Genomic DNA, 12,039 nt, shown 5'->3' on the forward strand with positions numbered 1-12,039 from the left:
TAAATAGTAAAAGGCAACCTAAAAGCTTAAAACGCATTCTATCTAAATCGAAATTTGATATGGTGGAAAATATCGCGACTGTAACAAAGTGTAACAGAAGCAGATGTAGGACGTGCCCAGATTTGCTAGGAGACTCAATTAAATTTTCAAATGGTAAAACGTTTACTGTTAAACAGAATATGAATTGTATTTAAAAAAAATGTTATTTATTCTATCATCTGCGCGAATTGCAATTTTACATCGGTCAAACAAAGAATGAACTGTGCTGACGAATGACACTACATAGACAACAAACTAATAATGATGAACTATTAACAAAACGCGATAACTGTGGCCTTTATTTACTAATACCGGATCAACCCATAACAATGAAATAGGGAAACAGGTGGACACATTACATGACAAATATCTTATATCCCAAAACCGATGTATGTAGCAGCGTGGTATAGTGGTTAACACGTATGATTTGCAAGCTTACGGTGCTGGTTCGAATACAGTACGAGCTACATTTTTTTTTAATTTTCTAACATGTTTTTACCTAGAGAAGAATACACTGTCAGGTGAAACTATTTTATCAGGATTTTCTCGTGCACTTATACTGATTACTTATTGATATATTTCAGAGGATTTAACATTAAAATAGATATTAAATCTATTATCATTGCAAACTGAATAAAGAAAACTCTTGCAAGAATGAAAAAAAAAATACTAAAGACGACATAAAAAAAGACCTGCTAAGATAGAATAAGCAAAATCATTTTAAAAAAGAAGGCCTCGAACCTACGCCATACAAACATAAAAAGAATAGAGGTCCTACACACTATCCACTTGACTACAAATCTGGATGGATTGATGCATCATATTTAGAGTTAAGAATACTACAACATACAAATTAACACCACTTATCCGAAAATACACCTGCTTTACCTATTTTTGGATTTAACCAAGTACCGTTAAAATAAAATTATCGCGATCCATTAATACGTATTCTGAAAGTAAATAAACATATCCATGAATGCTCTGGTGGGAAGTTTAAAATATTCCCTATTTACAAAAATATGACTAACAATGACAGTTTCAGAGATGAGAAGGAACTACATTTTATAAATGTTTTGAAACCAGAACTTAACAGCGTTTGTCAATAGTTGTTAGCGCCCGCGAGATGCTCTTTAAATTTTATTTTATGAGCAGTAAACTAGAATCTCCTCATTATATATGCTTGCTCATCTATCTTTACACGTGGAATAGTACTGGTCATAATTATTTAGAAATTAATATTATCAACTTTGTACATTTAACGTACTATATTGCTTTGTTTTTAAATTTTATTACCTCCCTTTAATTTTTGATGCTATTTCTATAAATGGCTATATACCACTTTTGTCATAAAGAACGAGAGGGTAATTTGAGCAATTAAATTTTACTGTATCCATAATTGAATTTTAAGCTATTATTACTTTTTAAGTAATCATCTTGATATTATTTCTTAACTGATATATCGAGCATATGTTTTAAGAACAGTTATTAATTCACTTTTTTAAATGGTACAATATATGTTTCAAGTCTTGTGTGCATGTACGCAGGGTATTCTTTAGTGTATTATACATTTTTCTTGAAGTTTGCCGCAACGTCTGTTTACGACGTTTCCCGTAATTTTTGTTATGACGTGACGTCATTGTATTATTTCAAAATGTAAACTGCCTGAAGATATGTGTACAGTTGAAAGCGCTTGCAGTGAAGAATTAAAATAATTGAAAAACACAGAAGTCTGCTGCTGTTAATTCCTTGGAAATATATATATATATCCTGTTTTCTCATATTCTCGGGGGCCTAAGGGGTTGTTTTTATTCCCAGTAACAGATTAACATAACATAACATAACATAACATAACATAAATTTTATTTGTCTTAAGCATGAAAAGCTCATCGACACAACAAAAACATATAAACATAATTTTTTGGCATGCGTAAAATACATATTCATGTAAAGATGCGAGAAAATCAAAATTAACATAAGCATAACACAAAGTATGAATTTTCAGATGTGAGAGTATATTCAAAACACGAATGAACATAAATAGATTAATATCTAAGTGACATCTGGTCTAACATTAGACTGTCTTAATTTAAAAGCTTTAGTAATATATAATGCAAGTTTCGTTAATGTATTCTTATTTGTCGAGTTTAATAATTCCATGAATTTAAAAACACTTGGATTTTCAGAGAAATATTTACCAATATATTTTTTTGCGCAGTTCTGCATAACAGCTACACTTTAGAATGAAGTGGAACTCGTCTTCCAAATCATTAAGGTCGCAAAAAACACATTTTCTTTCCTGTCTCGGTATGGGGTTTGCAGAATGTCTGGCTTTTTCAATCATTAAGTCATGAGAACTCAGTCTTATTTTAAGAATAGCCCTTCTATAGTTTATATTATTCAGAATTTTCAGATAATCTGACATTTCAACACCTGTTTCAACTCTTTGTACATATGTAACGATGGGTGGAAGTTCATATTTTCTCTCCATTCATTTATGAATGTGTCTTTTAGTCTTTGCCTTAAAACTGGTATAAACTGGTCCATGTTCACTGAACTGGGGAAAATCCAAACGTCACCAAATCGTATTTCGTTCAACATATTTCTCACTTTTAGAGACCAATTATCAATTCCTCTGTTCGTTAAATCTAACTGGCGTGACAGAATATTTGTCAATATACAATTTTCTTTTCTTTGGTGTATTTTTAAAAAGTATTTAATAATTCTTATTTTGCGTTCAATGCTTAACGGCACACGGCCAGATTCTCCATACAAGCGTAGATTGCTAGTTGACATTTTAGCATTAAAAGTCCACTTCAAAAACGTTCTGTGTACGCGTTCTATACAATCAGCGTTTGAGAAACCCCAGATTTCGCTTGAGTATGATAGGATTGAAGATACATAAGCGTCAAACAGATTAAACATGATTTCTGTCGGAACAGTTATGTCTTTTATAATTGAGTAGAGCGATCCTATTGCTTTTAAGCCTTTTCCCGCCAGTGTACTAACCGCTGTTCGAAATGAGCCACCGGATGTCAAAACCAATCCGAGATAGTTAAAGTGGTCAACAATTTTTATATCTATTCCATTGTAGGTCCATTTCTCTGAATTTCTCAAGGCGCCCCCTTTTCTAAAGACCATTATTTTAGTTTTTTCGACATTTACAGTTAATCTCCATTTATCACAGTACCGTTTTAAGTTGTCCATTGATTGCTGTAATTCCGAAATTGTATCAGAGAATATAACAGAGTCGTCGGCAAACAATATTAGATACAGAGATAACTGGTCTAGATTTATACCTGAATTAAGGTTTTCTTGCAAGCTAGTTTCTAGATCATTGATGAATAAAGAAAATAGAAATGGCGAACATATTTCCCCTTGAAATAATCCAATATCGTACTCGAAAATTTCTGACAAGTTATTAAATTGTCTAACACATGATTTTACATTTTGATACAGGGAGCGTATGATTTGTAACAATTTGCCATCAATTCCATTCTTTATCCTTTTTATCCACAAGGAGGATCTGTCAATGAGATCATAAGCCTTCTTGAGGTCCAGAAATAAGCAGTAAAGTCTCTGTTTATTCCTTAAATGGTGCTGAATAATGTCATTAAGAACAAAAATTGCATCTGTAGTACCAAAATTTGATTTGAAACCAAACTGAGCGTCTGTTATAACATCATTCTGTTCTGACCATTTTTTCAGTCTGTTGTTTATTACTGACATGAACAGTTTTGAAAAGTAACTTACAAGGGTTATTCCCCTGTAGTTACCAGGTTCGTCCTTCGCTCCTTTCTTGAATATCGGTATAATTATTCCATTCGCCCATTGTTCAGGGAAAGTAGCGCTTTGTAATATTTTATTAAATAATTTTTCAATAGGCGTTATTATCAGCTCTAAGGACTCAATAAAATATTCTGGTAATAAACAGTCACTTCCAGGCGCTTTATTCCGGTTTAATTTCTTCGACGCCGCACGAATTTCTTCAACGGTAATCGGCAAATCTAGTTCTTCAAATATTGTGCTAGTATTTCCGTTTTCCTGGTTTTCATCTAATGATCGTATTGTTTCAATGAATTCTTCATTTCTCGAGTTACTTGTTTCTGACGCTAATCCTTTGAAATGATCGTAAAACTCATTTAAAGATATATCACTGTCCTCTGACTTTTTTTTACATTTGAAATGATTCCAGAACTCTCTGGGTCTATATTTTCTGAGCCTATTCATCTCTGAACACCTTTTTATGTCAAATATATGCTTGCTTTTCCTAACACAGTACCTGTAGTCCTTTTCCTTTTCAATTCATATTAATCTATTTTGGTCGTTTCGATTACAAATAAATTGTTGCAGCGCATCCTGGTATAAGTTTCTTTTTTGTCTACATTCGTCGTTGTACCATTGTTTGCTATAATTGCTAAGCGGGTTTTGTTTAAACATAGCCTTATCTTTTAATGTGACTGTCTTTTTAAATAAACGATCTGCTTTCGTTAATATAAAATCGTTAAAAGACTGGACAACTTCATCAACCGACAGCTCATTACTTTCCATTTGTTCGATTACTGTATATTTAATGTATCAATATTGTCTGAAACTGAGCTTAAAAACTCTTGTCTATATTCATCGTTCCACTTGGAGTATGAAAAGGTTTTTTTCATAATTTTCTATATGCCTGGTATTAGTTTTTAATGAGACGGCCACAGTAGCATGATTAGAAAACAAGTTATAATCACTTATGCGGAAATTACACAAGTAATCAAAATTTGCATATTGAGTCAACACCAAATCAATCTCACTTTCTCCGTTACTCGTAAAACATGTAAATTTTCCAGGATTTTTATCTAGTCTCCCATAACAAATACACATGTTTACTGCTTTACATAAATTTATTAGAATGTCGCCAAATCGGTTTGATCTTTGATCAGGAGACCGCCGCGGCGGAATGTCATTCAAATTGTCATTCAGATCGTAATCTAGAGTTCGCTCAAACTGTATATAATCCTTCTTTTGACCAACCCTGCTATTAAGGTCGCCTATAAGCATTGTTCCTCCGATTTCGGAAAAATAGAGAATTTCATTTTGTAGCTTTTGGAATAAATCAACATTATAAACGTTATGCATTACAGATGTCACTGGGGGTATGTATGCAAAAGCTATATACCAGTCTTTGTCCAGATTAAAAAATGTTTTATCAATCTTGGCCCATATGATACAATCAAGATCATTTTTTACTATTTTTATTCCCTTCCTTATACTGTCTTTTATATAAAGAATAATTCCACCGCTCGCTCGTTTTGCTCCTCGGTTTTGAAATCTTTTGTACGAATGGATTGGGTTACCGTATCCATTAATATCAATTTTTGAGTTTTTAGTAGACCATGTTTCACTTAAGCATATGATGTCGTAATCCGATATGATAGCTAAAAATTCAGCATTCTCCTTTTTTGTATTAGTAAGTCCTTCTACATTCCAACTAAGAACTTTTATTGAATTCTCGCATGAATCCTATGTCGCAGAGGCGCTCTCAGTGTCCATGGTGGGCTCGTATGCACTGCTCCTCTCAACATAAAGTTTGCCGTCAATGTATAATTTGTCCCATGCAATGTATGCGCTTTTATTCTTCTGCTTGGCACTTTTCAAGACGGGTACCAGTTTTCGGCGTTTTTCAAGAATTTCTTTCGGATATTGAGGACTGACGCCGTATTCGGTTCCCTTCAGATTCCGGGCTGCCTTTCGCACATTCTCTCTATCCTGTTGAGATCTAAACTTCACCAGAATAGGTCTCGTTTTATTTGTAACATATTTTCCAATTCTTTGGGTGGATTCTATTTCAATGTTCATGGTCGCATCTTCGATTTTCATATTATCTTGAATGACATTCAAGACCTTTGTTCTGCATTTTTCTTTTGTTTCTTCTTTTTCTTCGGGTATCTTATAAAACATTAAATTATTTTGAAATTCTTTTGATTTTATTTCCAATAATGTAGACTGAAAGTCTTCTTCTTTCTTTTGTTGTTCCAGTTGACAAGATTCAAGTTTAGCTACCAGACTCTGTATTTGTTTTTGTTTATGATGGAGCTGATCTGCCGTTGTCGAGTCAAAATCTCTACTCTTTTCCATATCAGTAATTTTTGACTCCATCTCCTTAACCTTTTGCTCGAGTGTGTCGACCTTTACCGTTATAACATTAACCGACGATTGTATACTGTCCAGCTGACACAGTTTTTTATCAATGCAGTCAAGCTTTTGTAAGATTAGTGACATTGTCTGATCAGTATTCACTGCCTGCACAGGTTGTAGTGTTTGTAATGGCTGCCCCGAGGGAGGGGGAGACAATGTGGTACAAGGTGAACCTTGAAAATTTGGCTGCTGAAGGATCCAGACGAGCCTGCGCATCCGCACAGTCTGGTCAGGATCCATGCTGTTCACTAACAGTTTCTCTAATTGCAATATGCTTTGAAAGCAAACAGCATGGATCCAGACCAGACTGCGCGTATGCGCAGGCTGGTCTGGATCCATGCTGGTCGCAAACGCACTATGTTGGTTTTCTCATGGTGTGGCTCATATGATGAAGGTCAGAGATTCTTCTTGATATAAATCTAGGAATCATGGAAATCATGAAGATTGTACATTCTGTTGTAAATATTTTCATTGAGACATGATTCTGATCCCTTTGTTTGTAAATGAATAAAGACATTAAATTCCTCAATGAATATATTATTAATAGCAAAATTTGTTTATATCAGTGTCGAATTAGACATATACGTCCAAGTGTTCCATTGTTCCAAACGCAACCGAAAATGCTGCTGAAGTTAGAGCATTTAAATATTTTAATGCCAAAAACAAAAACAAATTAAACAACTTCAATGTGAAATGGAGTGACTGTTTTTCTTTGTGTTCGCTACTAAGATAACTAACTCAAAGGATTTCTAGATTCCCCAGTGCTGCGCCACCAAACTCCACTCACCAGTGTCCCGTTATTACTATTTTAGCTTTCTGTCCTAGCCTTCTCATGCCGATTTGGTAACTTCTAGTTTGTTTTTTTAGGTTAAAAGAAGTAGGAGTGCCACAAATCAGAAAGATGAACAACTGTGCTATAATTAGCTTATTTTAGCTTGTAGGAGTTGTTTCCCATTATACAGATTTGATATGTTATTTTGATAGGGGTACAATGTGCATTGTGTATAAATAATACAAACATTCTTCCATAATACCACTTAAACAATATATGATGCATTATGTAGCGTATTATAAAAAAATAATCAGAGCAAAAATGTTTCTTATGCTAAATGTACGAAATGGCTATATTTTGCATCCACTTAAAAATCATATGAACTTATAAAGTACAAGCCATAAAGATCGAGCGTTTCATTGATCCCATTGTTTTATCACCTATAATTAACAATGGGATCAATGAAACTTTCTAAAATATTGACCAAATTGTCAAATCTCGGTGACACACATCTTAGTTAACAGTTACTGAAAATAGGCAATAATAAGACATTAATACATTTCATGTTCTCAAAACAACCACATCTTAAACAAAATAATTATTGATTCTTTAAAGATTCAAACATTAATATTACCTATATCTAATTAAAACCTTGGACTGTTGGTTGTTACATAAATGATATGATAGTAAGATATTTGTTGATAAAAGTGATATTATATCATGTACACACAGCTAGAGATCCAGGAACCAATCTAGTATCTACAAAAAAATTTATGCACGATTTTAATCATGCCTGGTAGACAATAAATTGTTCTTACATCTTGGTAAATCTAAGCATCAAACACAAGTTGAAACAGGCAGACATTTAAATACTGTTTTCAATGAAAACACATCTGCTATGCAGTTTAAAACACACCAGCCTTAAAATGGTTGCATAGTTCTCTGAACGATGAAACCATGTTATAACAAAAGTTAATTCCCATCTTCATTGTACATGACATTGTACATAAACAAGCTAAAGTATAAGATTTTAAGACCTGCAATTATTTTTAATTTGCACTTATACAGTGTCAGTTCTTCTATGTACCCTTACATAGAGAAAGAGTTGATGGTATTCACCTTAAGTTTCTTATTTGTATATTAAATGTCCAATACAGACATTCCAATACAGACATTTAATCATGGTGTCAAGATTTTTCACAGTATATGTCCATCCTAAATCTTCTCAGGGATGCAAATTCTGACTTTAAAAGGGCAAACCTGAACTGGAGCTATTTTAAAAAGCTTCAACAAAGAGAATACAACATTTGTATAGACTAACATTCCTTACAAGATAAGATTAATAAAATAAACAAGTAGATTCATCTAAATAAGTTTAGATCTATAGAGAGAATAAACTACCTACTTACACTATATAGTGTGGAAGAACAATGAACAGACACATCCCTATTTCTAAATAAATAATTACAGTTATATTTGGCTTGTATTTACCTATTGATAGACTCTACTGGTAATAAGCTTCTACTTTCACAATAGTCTTTTCAACCCTGACCTTGATCATGTATAATAGTATTGATACATTTACAACATTATACTTCAGTCTCCTTGTTGTAATTTTGATTATTCTATGTACCTGATTTAGGAGATTATCATGATAGAAATGATAATTTTTATTTCTCTTATTATGAATAGCGACATGTGATAGTATTTTATTGTGAAAACTTCTATTTTTAGGATAAAATAATGAATTCATGTAATCAGCAGTGGAGTGCTTTCAATTATTTGCCTCACCCTTGTTTTAAGTTTGTGCAACATCTGTAACACATTTTAAGTCAGCTGATGTGGTCATTAACTTTTAATGTTGGTGTTAACTTTAAGAGATATCTGAACATCAATCTATCTATTATTCCCTTACATGAAATAGATCTTTACCAATTATATTGCAAAATACAACTGTACAACTTTCACTCAAAATCAGATACCAGACACACTCACGGGAGACAATAATTACCCGTTACCCGACAAACTGTTATAAGAGTTATGTCCCATTAATCAGAGAAATTTTGCGTTGCAATACATTTCAGTAAAAAAACACTCACACAATTATTGAACCCTTTAGTATCTATTTATTTAGCATTTGTATTTCAATCGGCAGGTGGTCCCTGTATTACGTTATATATAACAGTCACACCCTTTGCTAAAGGCCACATGTTAGAAGAGACTTCTTGGGCACTAGATACTACTAGCATAATTTGTTATTCAACCTATTACAATGCCTTGATTAACTTTTAATAATCATTATGACTACATGTAAATAATGACCACTTTTTCGGCTCTTCAAGGTGCTATCTTAAATGACAAAAATGGACTGCAAAAAAAAAAAAAGAAAAAAAAAAAGAACATTAAAATTTAATATCTTTAATCGAAGTGCGGATTCAAATAACCCATACTGCTTTTCACTCGGGTATACATAAAATATTTCGTCTCATGTTTCTGTTCCACTAGAGCACGCGCTATCTGTTACGTCAGTCTAATCGTTCAATTCGTTCAATATGTGTTAGTAATAAGTTATTTAAATCATAATGATTGATTTTGTATGGCTTTACTTAATTTGCAAATACCTGAAAGAAGCATATATAATTTATTATAATGTTAGAAATCCAGATGTATAATTCTATACTTCAAAAACTGTGATAGTGAATAAGCTTCGTGATGAATTGTATAATTTATATATGGGTACCATAATTATATTTGATAATTGTATCTAAATATATTGTTAAATATCTTCATGTATGTGCATATTATGATTAAGATATAAACTGTTTTTTTTTGTCTTTTTTTTTTCATTAGCCAAAGGCAAGTTAATGCCGATTTTTGCTAAATAAATGGGTTGTGTTGTTGTTGTGTTAATGTTTTAGGCCTTCGTGGCCGGACAGTTAATGTCGCTGACTTTGAATCAATTGCCCCTCACCAATGCCGGTTCGAAACCTTGCCTGGGGCGTGAGGAAGCCATCCAGCTGGCTTACGGAATGTTGGCAAGGATATTACTATACGTTCACTGGCATTTTGTGTTGATGGTCCAAGCTATATTATAACAACTGGGTCTCAATGTGTGCAAATGACAACAATTTACGTCAAGTGTGTTAATCTTTAAAAAAGTCACTAACTGTGCACATTGCTGCTAGTTCACTGTACAAAACAGCTCGAAGTTAGGTAGTTGTTTCCTAGTAGGGATCGTATCAAGACATGTGAAAATGAAGACAACTGTTTACTATGATTTTCGAACAATACATGTACAAGTTCGTACCAGATGCTAAATAGAAATAATATAAAGTGTAAAAAGTTACTTTTAAAAAAAGCTAGACGTTTAGAAAATAAGGAAACTAACATTAACATACTTTGGAGAAAACCCCAATACATATCTGTCTCCAGGCGATATGACAAAGTTAGGTGAAATCAATACTTCCTCGATTTATTATTTTCCGCTTAATGTACTATTTTAAGGACATTTCATATGGCGTATTAGTTTCACATAGCTTTGATTGTATCTTGGCGCTCTTTGTTTTGTTCCAATTGTTAAATGCCTCAATAACTTCCGTGTAAGAACCAATTTGTCAACCTTTTAAACAACTATGTGACCTTACGAAGCAAAATACCTTTGACGGGGTCATGTTAACCGAGATAGCATGCTTCTCCAATGACAATGTTAATAATTGAAATACCATTCAACACTAAAATATCATATTTAGAATGTAAGGCGCTTACAGTCACCTGTCATCTACAGATCTAGATTGAAAAATATTCGGTTAAGACCTAAACAACCCGCACGCTTAGTTCATCAAGGAGAGCGCAGATCTAGGCATTTCGGGGTCGTGAGTTCGATCCTCGGACGGGGCGAATGTTCTCTGTCACGATTTGATGGAAGTCAATGTGTCTGAAATCATTAGTCCTCCAACTCTGATTCATGTGGGGAAGTTTGCAGTTACTTGCGGAGAAAAGGTTTGTACTGTTACGGAATCCAGGAACAGTGGTTAGGTTAACTGCCCTCATAACATTACATAACTGAAATACTGTTGAAAGACGGCGTAAAACCCAAAAACAAACAAACAAAAAAAAAAGAAAAAAAAAGACTTAATAACTATTTCAAGGTCCAAGTCATACAGATGTGAATAATAAAAATGCCATGCTGTTTTGGCCCGATATTCAAAATATATGGGCGTTTTGTGTACATGACAAGCGCTGAATTCAATCCAAATATAAATTGGAAGGGTTACATGATATACGAAGTTATCATTAGGATCGACCTTGAGATAGTTTGATATATTATTGAAATACACGCTATTATTCGTGCAGCAGGCAGTGTTCAAACTGGAGACTTGCAGTTTGATCAAGTCATACTTTACAACCAAGCTACAACATCATTTACAAGAATTCAACATGCACAAGTTCCATTCCAAGGTCCATTCTAAATATTGATATAGCAGGAATGTGTTTACTATTACACTATGTCAACCACAGATACATTAGTATCAGTCTAATAATAAGGTAAATAGATTTCTATTGATTTAATCGCTCTCATAGGGTAATTTGAACTTTGTCGATATAATACTATATTGCATTGTCAGACATATCATCTTTCAAAACACATTACAAATGGCTGATTTGCACCCGTTTTGTCACACATAATTGCTTCAGAAGTTAAAGATTAACTATCAGGATTTAAACTTCGAAATTTTACTTTTTACTTGCGAAAATATTTTATAAATTAATAATTGTTATTGTAAATATATTTCATGATAATGTCTGTATGTAATACAAGTGTGAAATGACTGTAGAAAAGAAATTAAAACTAACAGAAGACTTAATGTCATATAATATTGCAAAATATAAAGTAATATCTAATCTTGATAATACGAGCAATTGTATTACATTAATTAATTAAATATGTTATTGAATATATGCAATTTAATGTGTCATAACATCAAAATTCATAGATCTATTTCCGATATGTTTCCAGTATCTAAAAATTTTCTGATCAGTTTCCATTGTAC

This window comes from Mercenaria mercenaria, chromosome 14 (assembly GCF_021730395.1).
Source record: "Mercenaria mercenaria strain notata chromosome 14, MADL_Memer_1, whole genome shotgun sequence".
Classification (NCBI taxonomy): Eukaryota; Metazoa; Mollusca; class Bivalvia; order Venerida; family Veneridae; genus Mercenaria; species Mercenaria mercenaria.